This window comes from Eriocheir sinensis, chromosome 54, assembly GCF_024679095.1.
Source record: "Eriocheir sinensis breed Jianghai 21 chromosome 54, ASM2467909v1, whole genome shotgun sequence".
Taxonomy (NCBI): Eukaryota; Metazoa; Arthropoda; class Malacostraca; order Decapoda; family Varunidae; genus Eriocheir; species Eriocheir sinensis.
The window spans coordinates 1,549,738-1,567,756 of NC_066562.1; the positions used below are offsets into that span (position 1 = coordinate 1,549,738).

The 18,019-nt window shown below is 45.8% G+C and overlaps 1 protein-coding gene across 1 annotated transcript in view; it reads left to right on the forward strand.

Annotated features, from left to right (window-relative positions):
* The first annotated feature begins 352 nt into the window (after positions 1-352).
* The window catches only part of LOC126983515 (uncharacterized), a 57,907-nt gene continuing 40,240 nt past the window's right edge, over positions 353-18,019 (forward strand). The window contains exon 1 of the mRNA XM_050836273.1: positions 353-403. The gene's annotated coding sequence lies outside the window, so the exon portion shown is untranslated. The remainder of the gene's footprint in view (positions 404-18,019) is intronic.

Here is an 18,019-nt window from a genome sequence, read left to right on the forward strand (position 1 = left end):
CTCCTCCCCCTCCCAGCCCCTCCTCCCCCTCCCTGCCTCCCCCTGCCCCTCCTCCCCCTCCTCCCCCTCCCTGCCTCCCCCTGCCCCTCCTCCCCCTCCCTGCCCCTCCTCCCCCTCCCTGCCCCTCCTCCCCCTCCTCCCCCTCCCTGCCCCCCCTCCCCCTCCCTGCCTCCCCCTGCCCCTCCTCCTCCTCCCTGGCCCTCCCTGCCCCTCCTCCCCCTCCCTGCCTCCCCCTGACCCTCCTCCCACCCCTGCCCCTCCTCCCCCTCCCTGCCCCTCCTCCCCCTCCTCCCCCTCCCTGCTCCCTCTCTCTCTGTCTGCGACTCAGCATGCACCGTTTCCTCCTTACATCAGTGTATCTCAAGTTAGTGTGAGAAAAAGTTGTAAATCTAAAGCACGTCAGGTCAGTTGCTATTGTTTCCAAATTATTGCACACACACACACACACACACACACCGAGAGAGAGAGAGAGAGAGAGAGAGAGAGAGAGAGAGAGAGAGAGAGAGAGAGAGAGATTTACACAGATTTACATTGATATTCAGGCCACACAGACCCTATGGTCCAGACTAGGTGGTCTGTCTTAAACCTATATCAAATTATATTAAATTATGTGACTCCAACCTTGCACGTTGAGTTCTTTGAAGTATTCGATCAGTTTTACTCGGAGGCGACGTTTCTCGATAGAGTCATAGCGAGCAAGTTAAGGGAAAAGAGACTTTCAAAAGGCCATACCGGACTACATATATTTCTCTATACATTAACCTATTTTACACTTAAAATATCTAAATGTAATTTTATTTCACCATTAAATACTGAGGTAACGGAGGTAACTGTCGTGACCCGGAGGAGAGACGGTGGCTGAGTGGTCAGCGTGCGAGCGCGACGGCCAGGAAGACGCAGGTTCGGGTCCCCCGCCGGTACAAACACGCTGGCAATGTTTCAGCCATCACCGAGTGGCCAAAGACTATCCACATATTGTCCTGAAGACTATCTATTGTGTTTTTACTCATATCTATCTATCTATCTATATATCTATATCTATCTATCTCTATCTCTATCTGTATATATCTATATCTATCAATCTATCTATCCATCTATCCATCTATCTATCTATCTACAAATTTTATGTATATATATATATATATATATATATATATATATATATATATATATATATATATATATATATATATATATATATATATATATTAGTAACACTGAGCTTACCATTTTGTGCACGGAAATTGACTCTCCTCGGTGTAAAATGTGGCACTTCTCTGCAGGACACTGTTTCTCTAAAATGTTTTCACTAGCGACACGTATGTCTTCTACGTCATCCGTGGGATATAACAATTTTCCTTTACTTTTGATATTGATGAGAGAGTGGAGCGAGGTGTCATTGGCGTCTGGCAAAGTTACGGCATCAATGCAGTCCTCACAATGCAGACTTGCTAAGGCTATGCGCTACTATACGCTACAGTTTTGTTGGATCATTTTGACAGATGGAAAGCATTGAGGATATCAAGGTAATCGTTTTCCCCTTCATACGTAATGCAGATTAACTTCAGTTGTATCGTCTACAACTCTCCTTTTCAAAGTAGAAGTGTTCAGAGCCTTACAGAGAGCTGACCCACTTTGTCATCACCATGGTTACTAAAGCCTGTACAAACCAGCTGTTCCTCTGGCGCCTAAGCAGCATTTGTAACGCCACACCTGAGTGGCTGGCCTCCCCTCTCGGCTCTCGATCTGAGTGGCTGGCCTCCCCTCTCGGCTCTCGATCTGAGTGGCTGGCCTCCCCTCTCGGCTCTCGATCTGAGTGGCTGGCCTCCCCTCTCGGCTCTCGATCTGAGTGGCTGGCCTCCTCTCGGCTCTCGATCTGAGTGGCTGGCCTCCCCTCTCGGCTCTCGATCTGAGTGGCTGGCCTCCCCTCTCGGCTCTCGATCTGAGTGGCTGGCCTCCCCTCTCGGCTCTCGATCTGAGTGGCTGGCCTCCCCTCTCGGCTCTCGATCTGAGTGGCTGGCCTCCCCTCTCGGCTCTCGATCTGAGTGGCTGGCCTCCCCTCTCGGCTCTCGATCTGAGTGGCTGGCCTCCCCTCTCGGCTCTCGATCTGAGTGGCTGGCCTCCCTTCTCTGCTCTCGATTTGAGTGACTGGCCTCCCCTCTCGGCTCTCGATCTGAGTGGCTGGCTTTTGTGAGGGAAGGACGCGGGCAGCACAGGGAGGGGTCAGGTCAGGTGGTGCGGGAAGGTCAGGGCGAGGTCCCAAGCTTTCTGTCAATACCAACATGGCCGCTGGTCGGCCTGACAGCCTTCATTTTTTCCGCGCGAGGGCATCTACTCCTATCCTACTTCCATGCGCGCAGCCGATACACACTTTTATTACTTCAACCCTCTTTTTAGGTTGGCTTTCCGTGTTGTTGCTCATCCTTCAATATTTCTATATTCTTCTCTTTATACAATATTTTTATGTGGGAGACGATCTCTCTCTCTCTCTCTCTCTCTCTCTCTCTCTCTCTCTCTCTCTCTCTCTCTCTCTCTCTCACTGTTTGTTTGTTTGTGTGTGTGTGTGTGTGTGTGTGTGTGTGTGTGTGTGTGTGTGTGTGTGTGTGTGTGTGTAATCTTTCACTTTAAGTGTTTGTTTCTTCTATTCTTTGCTCCAAGTCTCTCTTGAGCATTAATATTTCCTTTATCTCTTTGTTCTTATTTCGTTGTTCTTTCTGAAAGGAGCGAAGGAAGGAGAGCGTCAAACGATAATGAAAGGGAAAGGAAATGCGTCACTTCCATATCACGCTCTTTGTGTGTGTGAGTGTGTGTGTGTGTGTGTGTTTGAGTGTGTGTGTGTGTGTGTGTGTGTGTGTGTGTGTGTGTGTGTGAGTGTGTGTGTGTGTGTGTGTGTGCGTGTGTGCGCGTGTGTGTGTGTGTGTGTGTGTGTGTGTGTGTGTGTTTGAGTGTGTGTGTGTGTGTGTGTGTGTGTGTGTGTGTGTGTGTGTGTGTGTTTGAGTGTGTGTGTTTGAGTGTGTGTGTGTGTGTGTGTGTGTGTGTGTGTGTGTGTGTGTGTGTGTGTTTGAGTGTGTGTGTGTGTGTGTGTGTGTGTGTGTGTGTGTGTGTGTAATCTTTCACATTAAAGTGTTTGTTTCTTCTATTCTTTGCTCCAAGTCTCTCTTGAGGTCTCTTGAGGTTTCCTTTATCTTTTTGTTCTTACTTCATTATTCTTTCTGAAAGAAGGAGCGAAGGAGGGAGAGCGTCAAACGATAATGGAAGGCAAAGGAAATGCTTCACTTTCTTATCACGCTGTGTTTGTTTGTGTGTGTGTGTGTGCAATCACCAAAAATTCCTCCATTAATACAAAATGGGAGAACCTTGCTTTCTGTAATTCTTCCAGAGACTTTTGGCACCTTGCAAAAATATCCAACAATTTTGGTTCTTCATCTTTCTCACTTCTCCTCAGCTCTGCTGTCACATCTGTCGCTAAAGCTGGACTCATCGCTAAAAGTGTCTCTGAAAATCCCACTCTGGACGATTCAGGGCATATTCTTCCTATTCATCCACAATTTTGTTATACATGGAACAAAACTTCTAGAAAACTGGGAAATATTAAAACGTTTACAGCTGAAAATGCCAAGTTAATTAATGAGATTTGAAGGAAACCTAGTGAAACGAGACTGAAGAAAGATGGAGGAAGTTTGGAATGGAAATCATGGTTTTGATTATCAAAGTTCTTATACAACAAAGTAAGAGAGCTAACAGTGCGGCGATGTTCAAGATTAATATCTAGATTAGGTAGCAAAACTTGATCTGATTAAACACCCGGTCCAAGAGCTTCATATGGGAGTCTGCAGCAGAGAGGAAAACAGGGGAGCAGTACTCAAAATGTGGCAATATAAAAGAACAAAAGGAATTTCATACAACGCTGCATGTCGTCAGAAAATATCTTTTTGCCCTTGCGAAGAAGTCTAACTTCCTGAAAGATTGATGAAGCAACAGACCGCAAGTGAGACTCAAATGTTAGTTTAGTCTAACGTCACCCCCAATAGCTTTAAAGACTTACAATTCTTAATCACGGAATTGTTGAAAACAATATCAGGGTGGCTAGGAAGAAGAGACCTGGATCTGCTAATAATGAGATCCGGGGATTTCAAAGGAATCAACTTCATCCCCCACTGAGTACACCAAGAAGGAATTCTGGAGACATCTTCCAAAACATTAGCGGCTGATACTCTGTGGTGGGGGGGGGGGGGGGGGCGATGCTAATAAAGAGATGTGTCATCAGTCTAGCCCAACCTACGAAAGGGTGTAGGCGTGTGGCTGTCTGCTTCCAGCAGCAGTCCATCTCTGCCAACCCGGCTCTCCATACAGCCCTTCAGGCTTAGGTTTAGAATAATAAAGTTAGGTGTTCCTATTCCCCCGGTGTCAGCTTTGCCAGTCATTTCCTTCTTCCTTCAGGGACCAGGGTACTTTTCCCTGGTCCAACTATCGGGCCACCCTCTCTTGCTAACCCTACGGAGTGTCGGGCAGGGAGCCTGCGGGTGAGCACACCTCCCTAGAGCACATTAGAGGTTAGCCCGATAACCTAGGAAACCCCCAAATTATTCCTCCCCTTTGCGTCCCACTCCTCCCCTGAAGGGGAGGAGTGTACCCTATGGCCGAGGGCCACCCCCCCTCCTACCCCCAGTAGGGGGGGAGGAGCACCGGACCGACCTCCCCCACCTGAACGACCACCACCGCCTGAACGACCACCCCAGCCTGAACGACTACTGCCACCCACCACCACCACCCCGCTCGTTGACCCACTACATGCTAAATTCCTAATAATTCACTCGGACGAATCAAACTCTCATCTCTGAATGGATTTATGATTAAAAAAGTTATTGACGGCCAGGCAGGCGCAGTCAGTAACGTAAAGAAACTTGCCAGTGGAGACCTGAGATTCCTCCCCTCACAAGTACGTGATTTCATGGAGCTGCGGATGTTTCACTGCTACAAGGTTGTTGTCTCGATTTCGGTGAATATGAATTCGTGTAAGGGTGTTGCCACCCATCCCGATTTCATTGACATGGAAGTGAATGACATCCTTGAGCAGATGAAGGATCAAGGCGTAATTGAAACCCGCCACGTAACTCGCCTTGTCAGCAACACGAGGATTAAGACCGCCACCGTTGTGTTCACCTTTGCCGGCTCTGCTCTCCCTCAGAAAGTAGAAGTTGGCTACGAGAAGAAAGAATGTAGACCGTACATCCCCAGCCCCCTTCGTTGTTTAAAATGATGCTGTATGGCCACCATGGAAACGCTTGTCGTTCTCCGAAGCTTTTCTGTTCCAGATGCGCCGGAGAGGGTCACAAGGTCGAGGAATGCGCATCCCTGACTGAAAAGTGCCGTAACTATGAGGGTGCTCACTCCACCACCTCGCGGGACTGCCCCGCTTGGAAGGTGGAGAAAGAGGTCTGCACAGTTAAGGCTACTGATGGCATTTCTTACTTCGATGCAAGGAAGAAGGTGAAGGCTGTGCATGACACGCCAGCACCGAATGTTTCCTTCGCATCGGTGGTAAATGCCAAGCCAGTGATGCATTCTGTGTCTGTCCAAACTGACCCGACTCCGCCATCTCCACCCCCCCTCTACCCTCACACCTGCTTCTCTCACAGCTAACACTGCTGCCACCACCACCAACTCAACACTCAACACTAGCTCTGTCTCTACTACCACTGCTACTGATGCCTCTACTACTACTACTACTACTGGCACTACTACTACTGCTACCACTACTGCCAACACTGCTAACTATTCTAATGGTGTCACCAGTCCTTCTATCAAGCCGAAGGACGACAAGCATGATTGCATTAACCTCACCACCCTCCAAAAAACTCGTGCTGCTGTCAACCCTGAGCCCGCGAGGGAGCGGCGTGGGCGAGACACTGCCTCCTCCCGGGGCAGGTCTACCTCAAGCTCCCTCTCCTGGAGCTCCAGGGAGCTCGTGATAAATGAGCCCAGGGAGGTCTCCACTGGTAATGACCAGAAGAGGTGCTCTGGCAGCCGCTCTCCCGGCGAAGGGAGGCGGCGAAACAAAAAACCTAAGAACACCGGCCAACCCCGCTCCTTTTAAACCATGGCTCTCACGGTACTTCAGTGGAATTGTAGAAGTTTGCGGAATAAATAACACAACTTAGCACTGTTAATTCACTTACACAAGCCGTCCGTTATTTGTCTACAGGAGACGAGACTTGGAGATCACCCTGATCCCCAAGCTCTTAAACACTACCACTCGTATAGAAGACACGTAGGTCACGGCGTTGCCGTGTACACCCACAAGACACTGCCACAAACATAAGTGAATTTGAACTCTACTCTGGAAGCTGTCGCGTGCAGAGTAAAATTCAATGACACGTATCTGGCTATTTGTTCCCTGTACTGTCCACCTCATGGCCGCATTGATGATGTTGCACTCACTTCACTTTTAGACCAACTACCCCGCAATAAATTAGTTTTGGGCGATTTTAACGCACATCATCATCAGTGGGGAAGTCTGAGGTGTGATGGTCGCGGAGAGCAAGTAGATGACATCCTGCTCCACACAAACCTCTGTCTTCTAAACGGCGGAAGTGCGACTCGTGTAGATGATCGGACAGGCAACGCGTCCGCCATCGACCTGTCTATAGCCTCCCCGGGTATACACGCTGACTGTACCTGGGGTACTTTCGACGACTCCTTGGGAAGTGACCACCTACCAATTTGCATTTCTTATTCACGCGACATTGTCACACCACCTCCGCCACCTAAATTTATCTTTACGAAAGCAGACTGGGAGTCCTTTTCGAGGATCGTTGATATTGATATATCCGGAGATGACATTGATGCTAAGGTCGATGGCGTACATCACTCCATCTTACACGCCGCACGGGCTACTATTCCAACAACTTCCACAATTCACACAAAGCGTGCAGTCCCATGGTGAACACCTGATTGCCGACAAGCACTCCGATAACGCAATAGGCGATTCAGGATCTTTAGTTAACAGCCCACTAATTCCAACTTTATAGCATACAAAGAGGCACGGGCTAAAGCAAGGAGACAAATTAGAACATGCAAACGTAACTCCTGGCGTAACTACGTCTCCACAGTGAATCGCTTCACCCCCCTCAGCCAGGTCTGGTCCACATTACGCTGCCTCGACAACAAAAGACCATACAACCCCATCACCACCCTCACCATAAACAACAGCACCATCGACGATCCTGTGGATATAGCTAACACCATGGTCAGGAGTTTTTCCAACTTCAGCAGCTCGGCCAACTACGACCCTGCCTTCCTACACCACAAGCAAGTAGCCGAACAAAATAACATAGATTTTGCCACGGAAAACGTAAACTGTGACTACAACCCCGAGTTTACGATGAATGAGCTTCTTGCGCTAAAGACCTGTAAAGGCACCAGTCCCGGACCTTCCACGATCACGTACGGTATGATTCAGCATCTTGGCCAGGACAACCTGACCAAGCTGTTAGCATTGTACAATAAGCTCTGGACGTCTCGAACGTTTCCAAACTCATGGCACTTTGCGCACGTCATACCGATACCGAAGAGTTCTGGCCGCCTTACGGATGCCAGTTCGTTTCTCCCTATTGCCTTAACGGAGTGCTTATGTAAGGTCAATGAACGAATGGTAAATAAAAGGCTATTTTTCTTCTTAGAGTCGAAAAAATTGTTAAATGATCAACAGTGTGGCTTTCGAAAGTATCGAAGCACAATGGATCATTTAATGAATTTGGAGCAATGTATTTCAGAGGCATTTGCCAAGAAAGAATTCATGATAGGGGTGTTTCTCGACATCCACAAAGCCTTTGACATGACATGGCGACACGGAATTCTCATGAAGCTGCACGCTTACGGTTTAAATAAGAGGAAACTTGCCTATTTTTGTTTGTAACTTTCTGAAGGACAGAACATTCTCTGTCAGGTTGCCTAACAACGTAATCTCGGACGTATTCGTCCAGGAAAACGGGGTGCCCCAGGGCAGTGTTCTTAGTCCAACTTTATTCTGTATTATGATGAATTATATTCTGTCGACAACTCCCGTCCCCCGAAACCTTAAATACTCACTGTACGCCGATGACTGCGCGATATGGCACTCCTCGCCATACGGACAGTTCTCGGCTGGGCGGATGCAAGTTGCACTAGACTCCGTCCAGCACTGGGCCTCGCGGTGGGGTTTTAAGTTTTCAGTTCTTAAATGTGTCGGTGTTGTTTTCACTTTACGTAAAGTACCTGATTTGCGCTTAACTGTAAATAACCAGCCGATACAGTTAAAAAAATTCAGTTGAATTCCTAGGTCTGCACTTTGATAGCAGACTTAATTGGAAAATTCACGTAAATAACTTGCTTGTTCATTGTAGCAAGAAAATAAATATCCTAAAATACTTTTGCGGCACCTCTTGGAGAGCAGACAGAAAATCTTTATTAATGGTGTACAAATCCCTGATTCGACCTCACATCGACTATGGCTCGCAGGTGTATGGTTCGGCATCCGACGCCACGCTAGTCGGTTGGATGTGTTTCAGAATGAATGCTTACGAAAGTGCCTTGGAGCCCTAAGATGTACACGTATAGCCCGGCTTAAGGTGGAGGCAAATGTTCCTCCCCTCCATATCCGTCGAGAGCACTTGGTGCTTTCGTACGGAATAAAAACACTCAGAAAAACCAGCATTGGCAACGTGGCCTGCGCCCCGCTGGTGCAATATGAACACGGGCTCAGAGCACCGCGCAGACCACTTGCCGTGCGCCTCCACTCGCTATGCATAGGTGTGGATTTGAGTGACTGCGACAAACTGTTGACTCTAAAAATAGCGCCATGGGAAACACCGAACATACACATAAAATGTGATATCGAATATGCGCTCTCGCCGCTTCACAGAGGTTGTCAAGTTTACCTCGGCCAAGCGCGAAAAGCTTGTTCCCCTGTGCCCCACCAGGTGGATTGAGAGGCATGACGCAGTGCTGGTTTTCGTTGAATTTCTGCCTGTCATAGCTGTTTTTCTCGAGGAAGAACTTGACGCCACCGCTGGGGTCCTTCTCATCGCCATACGTGTTCCCCGCTTTCTCGTTTGAGCCTGTGATGGGAGGGAGCCCATTACCCCTGGACACAGCGCCAATTTGACACCCGGGTGGGTGCTATTCTATATAAAACACAGCCGTCGCGTTTCACTCCCCTCCCTCGCCCGGACACAAAACCCTTGCCCCGCCATACATATATGGCTCTCCACACATCTATTCATCCAACTGTTTTCGTTTAAGGACACTACAGGCCTCTTGCTGGGCCCGAAATGAAAATTTCAACGCCCCGCCCACTGCACCACTTTTAACTTATTATTCATGGTTTTCGGCGCATATCTATGGGTAAGTATGTAACTGGCATAGAGTACCTACAATTTCGGATCACCAGGCACCACCTGGATGCAGTGGTTGTAGCAAAAATACCCAAATATGGGAAATAAGGCATGCAAATGGCGGCGGCGGCGATAGTCTTGGTCCTGGCCTGGGTCTTGGGTCGAAAGTGATCTGGCTAACCCTGCTCGGCAGTGGGGTCCCTCCGGGTCACCCAGATCCTCTAAAATGGGTGCAGGCTGCGGCGTCAGCTGATCGGTTCCGCTAAATGGAACACGCCAGATCACGACCCAGAAACGGGTTATGCTAAATGGAAGATGCTATGAATGACTGTGTGAATGATGATTCTAAAAATGACTGTGTGAATGATGATAATAAAAATAAACAACAACAACAACAACAAAATAAGCAAAACCTACAAAAAAGCAAATAAATATGGCCTAATAGCCCAGCCAGGGCTGATGGCAAAAAAAAAAAAAAGTGTCATTAGCGTATGCCAACACTTCAGACGATATGCCTTCCCACACATCACTAGTAAATAAAATAAACAACAAAGCCCCCAAGATACTGCCTCGAGAAACACCGGACTTCACCGAGGTAAAATCACTAAACCATCGAGGAAAACACGTTGTTTCCTGTCAGTTAAAAACTCAGAGATCACATCAAGGACATGCCCTCCAACACTATAATTTTCCAGTTTAAACAACAATGCCTTGTGATTCACCATATCAAAGGCTGAACTAAAATCCAGAGAAATAAGCCGAGATTCATGTCCACAATCGAGAGAAGACTGAGGGTCATGTACCAACAACAAAAAAGCATCGCAAGTGCCCAAACCATTCTTAAAACCAAACTGGTTAGGTGGTGGAAGATTAAAGCCATTGAAATATTTAGTGAGTCGTTTCCCCAAGAAACACTCAAAGACTTGACAGAATAGGAGTAACAGAGATGGGTCTGTATTCTTCTGTTAAAACTGAAGCAGATTTCTTCGGGATAGGAGTAACATTATAGCAGTACGCCAACAGATAGGAAAGCGACCTTGCCGAATTAGAATTCTGAAAATGACGGACAGCTTAGGAGCTAGGAGTTTACTAATGATTTTGAAAGAAAGCGGGAAAAAGCCAAGAGGATCAGTCCATATGAATCTAAATCTTTCAGAAGCTTTTCAACCTCAGATGATCGGAAAGCAACTGAAGTCATATTAGGTTCAAGAAAACAAGTACTGGGTAATGTAACCTTAGCGTCACTCTGTTTGCTCTCAAACACGGAGGACAACATGTTAGCTTTTACAGCAGGATCATAAGCAACGGATCCATCATTAAGAACATAAGAACGCAGGAGTCTACAAGAGGCCGGTAGGCCTATACGAGGCAGCTCCTTTGACCATAAGCTCCCGTGTATCTAACCCCACCTAATATCGCTGTCCATGAATTTATCTAGTCTATTTTTGAATATGACAATTGTATTGGCACTCACCACATGACTGCTAAGCCTATTCCACTCATCCACCACCCTGTTAGTAAACCAATTTTTGCCTATGTCCCTGTTGAATCTGAATTTATCCAGTTTAAACCCATTACTTCGTGTCCTACCCGGTTCTCTTACCAACAAAACCTTATGAATGTCTCCCTTATTAAAGCCCTTCATCCATTTATAAACCTCGGTCATGTCTCCACGCACCCTTCGCCTTTCTAGAGAATGCAAGTTTAACTGTTTGAGTCTTTCCTCGTATGGCAAGTTTCTCAACCCCTGAATCATCTTAGTCATCCTCCTCTGCACCGATTCTAACATTTTGATATCCATTCTATAGTAAGGTGACCAGAACTGAACTGCATAGTCAAGATGAGGTCTAACTAATGCTAAATATAGTTTGAGGAAGACTTCGGGGCTTCTGTTGCTTACGCTCCTTGAAATAAATCCCAGTACCCTATTAGCTCGATTTCTAGCTTGAATGCATTGTGCCCTTGGACGGAGATCAGAGTTCACTAAGACCCCTAAATCCCTCTCGCACCCAGACCTGCTTATGAGAGTGTCATTTAAGCAATAGTTATGTGAGGGGTTGTTCCTACCTACACTCAGAATACTGCACTTCCCTACATTGAACTCCATCTGCCATTTATCCGCCAAGTCATACAATCTGTTGAGTTCACCTTGGAGAATACTAGCGTCCTGATCTGACTCAATTACTCTACCGATCTTGGTATCATCTGCAAATTTACTAACATCACTACTAATTCCTGTATCTAAGTCATTGATATAAATAATAGACAAAAGTGGACCTAATACCGAACCTTGTGGGACCACACTCGTAACACATCCCCAGTCAGATCTTTTACCATTGATTTGCACTCTTTGCTTCCTATTGCTAAGCCACGCCTTGACCCAGTTCAAAACTTTACCCTCTACTCCGTGAGCCTGTAATTTAAGCAACAGTCGTTGGTGAGGAACTTTGTCAAACGCTTTACTAAAATCAAGATAGATTACATCATAATTTTCATCTCTGTCAACCGCCTCAAATACTTTATTGTAGGACAAGAGATTGGTGAGGCATGACCTACCCTTTGTGAACCCATGCTGGGAGTCGTGAATTAAGCTATGTTTCTCTAAATGCTCCCGAATGTTCCTGGCTATTATGGACTCCAGCATCTTGCCTATAACCGATGTTAAGCTAATTGGGCGATAGTTTGAAGCAACTGATCTGTCCCCCTTTTTAAAAATCGGCGTCACATTAGCTACTTTCCATAGGCTCGGCACATAGCCAGTATTTACCGACATCTTAAAGATGTCGGTTAGTGGGTCACTGAGTATATCACCTAATTCCTTTAATACCCTCGGAAATATCCCCTCAGTACCTGGCGACTTGTTCTTCTTAAGCTTATCTATCTCATCCTGAACTACTTGCCTGGTAATGATTATATCCCTCAATTTATCGCCATCCCCGCCCTCGGACACCTGAACTCTTTCCGGTATAGTCGTTCGATCCTCCTGTGTGAATACTGAAAGGAAGTAGTCGTTCAACAATGTGCTAATATTTTCGTAATTTTCTACTAGCTCCCCTGTGTTTGTGTCCAATTTTCTCCCGTATTTTTGTTCTATACATCTGAAAGAAGCCCTTAGGATTACTTTTCGCCTCATTTGCTACTTTGATCTCATAGGTCCTTTTTGCTATCCTGGTGTTTTTCTTAACTAATCTAGATAGTTCGACGTACCGGCCCCTGAGATGTGTTTCACCATTCTTTATTTTCTGATAAATTCCCTTCTGTAATCCAATCTCGTGTTTTAGTCCACGAGTCATCCACTTAGGATCATTGTTTTCTTGTCTAAGTGTTCGCTGTGGTATATGCTGTCCTTGCCCCTCTACTATTACTCTAACTAAATTATTGTAAGACATTTCTACCTGGTCCTCCTGGCTCTCCAATCCGCAGGTCTGGCCCTCATGAATCCCTAAATTATCCCAGTTTACCCCATCAAGATGTCTTCGAAGCCCCTCGTAATTTGCTCTTCTGAAATCTGGCACTAACACTGGGTTTGGTTCGCGGGTTACCGCCCAGTCTAAGCTAAAACGAACCGTTCTGTGGTCACTATTTCCTAACTCTCCGCCCACCTCCAACTCACGTAGCAAGTTCCCATTATTGGTTAGGACTAAGTCTAATATGTTATCTCCTCTGGTAGGCTCAGTAACTACCTGCTTAAGGAAATTATCTTGTATAACTTCAAGAAAGTCCTCGGCTTTCAGGTCACCCACTAGGTCTTCCCAGTCTATATTCCTATAATTGAAGTCCCCCATTACGCAGACATTTCTACTCATACTCGCCCTGCCAATCTCCTGTAGTAATATACTCGTGTCCTGCCTGTTAAGGTTGGGTGGCCTGTATAGAACTCCTAGAGTTAGTTTTTCTTTCCCTTTGTAAACGTCCACCCAAACTGATTCTGAATCCATGTTAGTTTTGACTGAGTTGTTAACTAAACATTTAAGTGAGTCTTTAACATATAGCGCAACTCCACCTCCCTTTCTGCCCCTTCTGTCTTTGTGAAACATCTGATAACCCGTTATTTCAAATTCTGATCTCAAATTTCTATTAGCAGTGTCTATCCATGTTTCGGTGATCGCTATTATGTCAAAATTTTCTGAACAAGCTTCACCCCTTAGTAAGTCTATCTTGTTTCTGAGGCTCCTGCTGTTAGTATAGAAGATTCTTAGCCCGTCCTCTGTTACTCCCCTAGAATTACTTCTAAGCTGCCTGGTTATATTATGAGCTAGATGTCCCCTCCCATTACTCCTCCCATTGCTCCCATTATTCCTCCCCCCCTCGCCTATACTAAAAAATCCCTCAGGGTACCAAGTGCTCGCTCAAGGGAGTCTGAGAGAGCCTCAACACCCTTGAACGTCAAGTGTATCCCGTCACGGGCGTAGAGGGCGTCGTTGCCAAAGAAGAGGTCCCAATTGTCGACGAACAGCTACCCATTGCGCCCGCAGTGCTCAGCAAGTCTGCTGTTCACTGCTATCGCCCTGGACAGCCATCCATCGCCAACGCCCCTCCTTGGCAGGACGCCACACACTACTGGCGACCCACCAGCGTCACGTATCCTGCCTAACAATTCTCTAAAACGCCTGAGAAGGTCCTCGCTTGGCACACGAGAAACGTCGTTTCCGCCACAGCTGAGAAAGATAATGGGGTTCGATCCCTCGCTTGCCATACACCCCTCAATCCTGTCTGATATATGGCCCACCCCTGCCCCTGGGAAACACACCCTCGTCCTGTTTTTATCCTTGGAGCAAAAATACCTGTCAACATAACGAACAGCAACAGCAACAAGAACCCGACGGTCGGAAGAGGGGTCAGGAGGGGTGGGTGAAGGGGGGAGGGGAGAGCGGGAAGGGAGGGGAGGGACCTGCTGTGAAGAACGAGGAGAAATTGTGGAAGAGGTGGAAGGTGGAAAGGAGGAGGAGGAGGAGGTGGAGGTGGAGGTGGAGGAGGAGGAGGAGGAGGAGGAAAGAGGAGTAGGAGAAAGGGAGGGTGAGGTGGTGGAGGGAGGAACGGACGAGGAGAGGGAGGAGGAAGAGGGGGAAAGGGAAGGTAAGGGACAGGTGTTGGAGGGAGGGACGAGCGAGGAGGCGGAGGACAAGGAGGAGAAAGAGGGAGAGGAGGAGGAGGAGAGTGGGCGGGAAGAGGGGAGAGGGGGGACGGAAGAGGAAGGCGAGGAATTGGAGGCGGAGGAGGAGGAGGAGGAGGAGGAGGAGGGGAAGGGAACACAAAGGAACACAAAGGAAGAACAAATAACAGCAGACCTGCTGGTCCTTACGAGGCTGTTTGTGACAAGCTTCACTAACTATCTAATCAAAGGTGGAAGATGAAGGACAGCAAAGGCGAAGGCTCCTCCCCACCACCCCATCCCTCCAGCCAAAGCTGGCAGGAAAGGAAAAAGAACCATGCAGCATGGAAAAACTGCATGGAACTTATGTAGGAAAGAGGAAAGAACTACCATTACTGCTACCACTAACCGGGCGATAAAAGCGGACAAGGACACCAGTATTCGAAAGAACTTAACGTTATTACGACAATGAGTAATATCTTAGTTGCTGGTTGGATTCAAAACACTTGTCTAATCTATTCTTGAAGGCCGTAACTGTTGTACTATCAACGACATCACAGGGTAGAGAGTTCCAAACATAAACAACTCGATTGAACAAGAAGTGTTTAGCTTCGTGCGACGAGAATCTTTTACCACTTATCTTCAAATTGTGATTTCTTCTTGTTCTATTTGATCGATCAATTGTAAAGTAATCTTCCGCATTAATATCACTGAATCCTTTGAACATTTTAAACACTTCTATTAGATCGCCTCGCATTCTTCGTTTTGATAGGCTGAATAAATTTACTTCTTTAAGCCTTTGTTCATATGACAAATTTCTCAACCTAGGAATCATCTTTGTTACTCTTCGTTGGACCCGTTCCAACTTTTCTATGTCTTTTCTGTAGTAGGGAGACCAAAACTGTACACAGTACTCTAGACGGGGTCGAACCAACGAATTAAACAGTTTTAATATTACTTTTTCCGATTTATTATTAAAGACTCGTCCGATGAAGCCAACCAATTTGTTTGCAGTTTTAACTACCTCTGAACAATGCTGACCGGGCTTTAAATCGCTTGATATAGTAATTCCAAGATCCTTTTCTTTACTTACTGCAGAAAGTTGTTGGCCATTCATTACGTACCGAACGCGATTGTTATTTTTTCCGATGTGCAACACTTTACATTTGTCAACGTTAAATTTCATTTGCCATTGCTTGGCCCAACGTGCAAGTCGATCTAGATCTGATTGTAAAGCTTCTTCGTCGAGTGTCGCAGTTACTTTACTAGCAATTTTTGTGTCATCAGCAAATTTTGATACTTTGCAAGTGAGCCCATCATCGATATCATTAACATAAATTAAGAAGAGCACTGATCCTTGAGGTACGCCGCTTTTGACATCGAGCCAGTTAGATGTAACACCGTTTAGAACTACTCTCTGTTTCCGCTCAGAGAGCCAGTCCGCAAGCCAATTGTGAATGTTACCCGAGATACCGTGCGCCAGTAGTTTGCTGAGCAATCGTTGGTGGGGGACCTTGTCAAATGCCTTTTGAAAATCCAGATATATGATATCTACTGATCTGCTTTCATCGAACACCTCAAAAATATAGTGAAAAAATCAAGTAAGTTAGTCAAACACGAACGTTTACTACGGAAGCCATGTTGCGAATTATTTATTATATTATTTTCTTCGAAGAATTTCACCATATTGTCGCGAATGATAGTCTCCATTAACTTACAAACAATAGATGTCAGGCTAATTGGTCGATAGTTTCCTGGATGAGACTTGTCCCCCTTTTTGAAAATTGGTGTGACATTTGCAAGTTTCCAATCCGACGGAACTTTTCCAGCTGTTAAAGATTTATTGAATATGATGGAGAGCGGTTTACAAATTTGATGTTTGATTTCTTTTAAGACCTTAGGGGTAATTTTGTCTGGACCAGGAGCTTTGCTTACTTTAATCTTTTCAATTGTGCGTAAAATGTCACTTTCTACGATGAGCACGCCACTTAACATCTTTTCAGCCCTTCTAACCTCCGGCGATTGAGGTGATAAACAATCTTCGTCGGTAAATACGGATGCGAAAAAGTTATTTAGGATTGTAGCCATTTCATTTTCATCGTTCGTGTGGTTACCATTTTCATTTGCAAGCGGTCCGATACCACAAGTGAGTGACTTTTCATTATTTACATAGCTAAAAAATTCTTTAGGATTAGATTTACTTGTTTCCGCTATATATTCTTCAAGATTTTTCTTGCTTCGTTTTATTAATTTCTTGGTTTCGCGGCGAATTCTGTCCAACTCTAGTTTGTCAGCCTTGCTCTGAGTTGATATGTATCTACTGTATACGCATTTTTTAAGAGATAGGCTATTTTGAATTTCGTTATTCCACCATTTGGGTTTCTTCTTAGAAGCTGAACGTCTGTTACGATAGGGTACGCATATGCTTATGGCATTGTTCAATATTGTGGTGAAGGCCCCCCAAGATTTATCAATATCTGTTTCCGCCGTGATTTCAGTCCAACAGAATTATTTAGAATAGATCGGAGTTTTACGAAATTCGCTCTCTGATAATCAGGCACCTTTTCTTTACTAGGAATTACTTTACTTTCTTTCATATTGATGCTGAATGTGATTGTTCGGTGATCGCTAGAACTAAAAATTGGACCAACATTTACTTCGTTAACTAGATCAGCTGTCGTTGAAAAGATAAGGTCAAGTATATTATTTTCCCGAGTCTGTTTTTGAACGTGTTGATGCAAATCACTTTCTAGTAAATTTGTGTACAGGTCGAGCCCTGTATGACAGTTCAACGGTTCACCCCATCTTTTCACTGGCAAGTTAAAGTCCCCAACAATTACTGCCTCGCAACTGCTACTTGTTTCTAATAATAATTCACTTAATGCGTGGTCGATATCAAGAGTCTGCCTTGGCGGTCTGTAGATAAGTCCGATTACTATTTTACGAGATTTATTTTTAATTTCAATGAAGACCGTGTCTACATTGGTTATAATATCTGTTTTCACGGATACTGGATGGAGAGAGTTGTGGATATAAAAGATAACGCCTCCACCCTGTCTATTCTCTCTTTCATGACTAAAGATGGTATAACCCGGTAATCTATATTCCGCAATGAAGTCTCTATTAGAAGTGTCTATCCAAGATTCTGTGACTCCGATGATGTGATAATGATTTGTAGCTGCGAGGACTTCTAAGTCTTCAAATTTGTTACGTAGGCTACGAGCGTTTACATAGCAAGCTTTAATGTGATTCGAGTCGGGAGTTTTGCGGGTTGAGTGCACCCTTACGGTGGAGCTGCTGGTGTTCTCGCCTCCGCGTTTTTTGGCTTTCGAAGAGCCACTTGGTCACAGAGCAGCCTTCCGAAACGGGCTGCTCCAACAGGGTTTAAGTGAATGCCATCAGGAAGGAACAAGTCTGAATCGTAGTAAAAATTGTTCCACAAGTTAACGAACTGGACGTTTTCTTGTGAGCAAAGGGACTGAAGTCTGTTGCTTGTGCTGAAGGCCTTACTGTAAAAGTTAGATTCGGCACCGACCCTCGGGAGGATTCCTGA